Below are 5494 nucleotides of genomic sequence, written 5' to 3' on the forward strand. Positions count from 1 at the left end.
TGTGGTAATTCGATTGTTTCGCTTGGGCTTTGTTCCCTTAGCATATTGTGACATATTCGTTCTGATTTTGGATAGATTCGACACGCATGGAGGCCAATTCGAGGGGCAAAGGCGTCGCGAACTAGAGAATTAGCCGGTTCGAGGTGAGTAATGATTGTAAATGATGCTCTAAAGGTTTGAAACCCTGGATTGCACATCGTAATGCTATATTGAGGTGAGGCACACGCTTGTTGACGAGCGTGTGGTCGTGCACTATTGGGGATTGTGACTTGGTCCGTCCCGATTGATGATTTTACCGCGTATTTGATTGAAACTTATTTGTTATCATCATGATTTGGGTTGATTGCCATATTTTGGCTTCGTGCCAACTATTTGAACCCTTTGGGGATTTTATTTACTATTTCCTCACTGCTTTGACTTATTAATTGAACTCAGTCATGTTATTTTCCACTGTTTTATTACTCAGCCATTTTTACTCTGTTTTGAGACTTAAATGATATTCTAAATGATGTTTTGGGCTGAGAAATACTGTTTTACTAATGCCCGAGGGGCTTGTGAGTATTTTTGACTAAGTAAGGTTGAGGGCCTAGTTGTGAGGAAACACTGATACTGATTGAGGCCGATGGCCTGAGATATGTACGCCATGAGGTGGCTTGTTGATATTGTTTATGAGGCCGAGGGCCTAAGATATATACGCCATAAGGTGGCTTGACTGATATGAGACTGAGGGCCTAGATTTGATGCCACGAGATGGCTTGTTAATTGCGCTTGGGCCGTAAGGGGCCCCTCCCGAAGTCTCTACACCCCCAGTGAGCGTGGGTACCCATTGTGATGTGAGATATAGTTTGAGGGGCTGATATTGTTCTATGTGATAGCCTGAGGGGGTGATATTATTCTATGCGATAGCCCTCGGGGCTGATATTGTTCTATGTGATAGCCCGAGGGGCTGGTATTGTTCTATGTGATTGCCCGAGAGGCTGGTACCATTTTATGTGATTGCCCGAGAGGCTGGTATTGTTCTGAGATATTGCCCGAGGGGCAGAGTTGTTGACATTGAGCCCGAGAGGCGAACCTTTATGTGTTTATCTTTCATATTTACTTGTCATTTACCTGTTAAACCATGTTATTTGTGCCCGAGGGGCGGATTTCTGTGCTTATCTGCACTAACTGTTTTGCATTCATTACGTACTGTTGAAAAAGCCATTTTCAAAGAAGTTTAAACTGAGCTAAGATGTTTAAAGAGATTTTACAGCTTTACTGCTTTCTTACTGGTTTTTGAACTGCTTCTATATAGCATTTTGATATACTTTACGTGATTTCTTGCCTTCAGTCTTTATTTACATTTGTTACTCACTGAGTTGGAGTACTCAATTTACTCCCTACACCTTGCGTGTAAATTCAGGTATTTATACACCCGGTAGCGGGTTTTGGCTAATTGGAGGCAGGGTCATTGGAGTTTAGTAAGGTAGCTGCCGGCGTTCGCAGCATTGCTCTTCTCTCTCTTCATTTCATTAGTCTGTATTTTTACACTTCAGGCCTTCAGTTGTATTTATACCCTAGTAGATGCTCGTGACTTGTGACACCCCGGTTAAGGCTGTGTCGGGTTGTATTTTCGCTACTTATTATCATTAAATCATGTTTAGACTGCTTTTATATTGTTTAACTATTATAAAAAGCAAATTGGGTTTGATTAGCTGGCCTTGTCTTCATGAGAGACGCCATCACGATCGGGTTCGGGATTAGGGTCGAGACACGTGTTTCCTATGTTGTCCCTATAGCATGTTGCCCTTCCCGTTAATCTCTGTTTAGCTTCTATTACTATTATTCTGTTAGATATTGTTTACCTGCAGGTTATGTTGTTTGTTATGTCCTAGCCTCATCACTACTTCACCGAGGTTAGGCTCGACACTTAGTTAATACATGGGGTCGGTTGTACTAATACTGCACTCTGCACTCTTTTGTGCAGATCTTGGTACTAGAGCATATGGACCATAGTTAGAGGTTGTTGCCTTCAGTCCAACGGAGACCCGAGGTAGTCCTGTAGGCATACGCAGGCCTTGGCGTCCCCTTTCTATCTTGTTTCTTCCCGTTCTTATCTATTTCAGAGACAGATATGTATTTTCTTTGTTCAAACCCCTATTTATAGTATTCGTAGATAGTCCATGAGATTGTGACACCAGTTCTAGGTGGATTATTGTTATGGATTTCGTATTGGTATTTGTTAAACTGTTAAATTCTATTCTTCCACATTTCTAATTTTGCTGTTTACTTGCATTAACTTGGTAAATTGTTAAAGATAAAGGTAAAAAAATAGAATAATCAATAACGTTGGCTTGCCTAGCTGGTTCAATGTTAGGCGTCATCAAGGTCCCGACTATGGGTAATTCGGGTGGTGACACTTTTATCAATTAATGTTTTATATCTCAAAATGTTTGACTTCTTATTCTCTATTTGGAATAGGACAAGAAGTTGTTTGAAGAATACACAGTAACAGATGTTTCCAGTGATACACAAATATTTGCAATACTCTATATAGCTCTTAGTTGGACTATGTTATCTCTTTTGCTTATAGTGCAAACACTGATAGGAACTAATACATTTGGTTGATCACGTAGAATAGGATGGTGGGTAGAAAATGATGAACGAATAAGGCGTATGCTTGAGTTTGATTTTGTATGTATATTTAAATAAAGTGAAAGAAAAGGAAACTTTTGCTCAATTTTGATAAATCTAAGGAGGCAATATATGTTCTATGTTTGTCACTATTTTTAAAGGTTGGAACTATGCTTATGTGTTTGTGAAATTATATCTATTCTAAACCTTTATAGTTTTGTAGGGTCGCTATGTGAATGCAATATTACTGTCATGCGCTGCTTTCCAGACACGCCCCATGACCCCTTGGCCGCGCCCCATGGCGGCCTAGCAAGCCTCACAATGACTAGCTCCATGGTCGGCCCCGTGGTCTTGGCTGCGCCAAGTAACAAGCGCGCATTCGCCTCTGTCGCCCCACAGATGTCTCTCGCCAGCGCCCAAGGGCTGGCCAATGACAACAGCGTCGCGCGCCCTGACAATACCGTGCGCGCAGATCCTGATGCCTCACCAGCGCCCAGCTGCAGGCCTATTCCAGCAGCGCCTCGCGCACAGACCCTGATGCCAAGCACCAGCGCCCAGCCTCAGGCCAACACAGCAAGTGTCGCGCGCGCCCACAGCAACGCGCACGCAGACCCTGACCCGCAAGACAAAGTTGCTGCCATCAGACTTAGTTCTACCTTGTAATAAACTAAGTCCTTTTCATTGTAATTATAGGCTAGTTTACATCATTTCCATTCAGTGTGCTTCTACATCTTTATTAGGACTAGTCATGTAATGTTGGTTTATTTTTTTAAGCATTATTAAGGGGGACCGAACAATCAAACATTTTCAAGCAAGCATTTTTCTGGTGTCTCTCCCCCTCGACACCGCATCTTTGTAATCAGCATTTCAGTCATCAATAAAATCATCATCATCATTCAAAACCCAATTCTCTCTCAGCTTCCGCAATTGCTCGTGACATTGGTTTTCTCGCACGGCATTGACAATCTAGTCTAGCGTGCGGAGGGGACCTTATTGGCGGACAGCAACCGCACTGACATCAGTTGCTTAGCCTTACGTTGACCTTCTAAAGAACATCAGGAAGGCGTTGTGTAACAGTTGGTATCAGAGCTTAGTCTCGACATCGGACGAGGGAACAGATTTGCCATCATCACCATTTCTGACCATGGTGAATCATGGGGAGCGTCTAGCATCCCTAGAAGAGACGGTTGACCGATTACGACCCATCATGGATATGGTGCCTGATCAAAATAACAACCTAGTGCAAAGGTTGGATGACCTGGACCGCTGAATGCGGCAGGCAGAAAATGACATTGCAAACATCAGTTGTGACTCTGACGATGACCGACAAATGGCAGCCATCGAAACTGCCAATATTCATGGAAAATTTGAGGACCTCCAACAGGAGCGTGCCGACTATTTAGCCCATCAGCAACAAGAGGCAGACAGACTAACTGCCATGCAGCAAACCATAAACGACTTGACAGGCAAGCTCAATGTTGTCAATGCTGCCCTACAGAGCCTACTTCGAGGAGGCGACAACCACATCAGGGGTGCAGCAAACCTCACCCCCATTCCACAAAAGCTTAAGATACCAGAGCCAAAGCCATACGACGGATCCCGGGATGCTAAAGAAGTGGAAAATTTCATCTTCGACATCGAACAATACTTCGATGCCGTGGGCCATTTGGAAGAATCCAAAAAGGTAGCGACTGCTGCCATGTATCTTCAGGGCGATGCCAAACTTTGGTGGCGGGTCAAATACGAAGCCATCAAGGCCGGTGAAGATACTCTCCAGACATGGGATGAATTGAAGGTAGCCATACGCTTGTAGTTCTTCCCTAAAAATGTGGAATACAATGCAAGGACAAAACTACGGGAACTCCGCCACACCAAGATCAGTGAGGGAGTACGTGCGCGAATTCTCCGCACTCATGCTAAACATACGCGACATGGGGGACAAAGACAAACTCTTCGCATTCATAGAAGGTTTGAAACCTCATGCCCGTATGGAACTACAGCGACAACGGGTAGACACCCTGCCCAAGGCCATTCAAGCTGCAGAATGCCTTGGCGATTATCATTTGGGAACTCAGAACGACAGGCCCCAGCCGTCTGTCCGAGGGGGATTCAACGGGCACCATCCCAGCAATGGTGGCCCAAGCAAAAGTGGGGGAGATCGGAGTGCATCCAAAACTAAGACTCCTCCCTCCAACAGCAACAGTGCTGCATCCATCAACAACAATCAGGGGAGAAAGCCTCCCTCAGAATGCCGTCATTGCGGCGGGGCACATTGGAACAATGAATGCCCAAACATCAAGGTCAATGCTCATCAGACGGTCGAGGATGAGTTAGACACATCAGACTCATCAGACGACGACCAGGTAGGCGCCTTCAATGCAATTGTTGGCTCTATCCCTCATGCCTTAGCGGGGACCAGTGCATGTCCTCCTAAGAAAACATCAGTCCCGATCACCAGGAAAGGGAAAGAAAAGATGGACGAAGGACCTCCTAAGCAAGCGAGGACCCTAATGTTCGTCGAATTGAAAGTGAACGGCAAGCCCCTTCACGCATTGATAGACACGGGTGCCACCCATAACTACTTGTCATCAACGCAAGTAGAGCGCCTAGGTCTTGTGGTACAAAAGAGCAAAGGCCGCGTCAAGGCTATCAACTCACCACCTCAGACATTGGGTGGAACAGCTACAAATGTCCCAGTGAAACTTGGCCCATACAAAGGAAGCATCGACCTGCGCATCGCAATCATAGATGACTTCGACATCATAGTGGGTTTGGAGTTCATGAGGCAAACCAACACCATTCCAGTACCATTTGCCAACATGCTCCTGATGATGGGAGAAAACGGGGCCAAGCCCTGCACCATACCATGCTTTCCCATAAA

The sequence above is a fragment of the Nicotiana sylvestris genome, chromosome 3 (assembly GCF_000393655.2).
Source record: "Nicotiana sylvestris chromosome 3, ASM39365v2, whole genome shotgun sequence".
Lineage (NCBI taxonomy): Eukaryota > Viridiplantae > Streptophyta > Magnoliopsida > Solanales > Solanaceae > Nicotiana > Nicotiana sylvestris.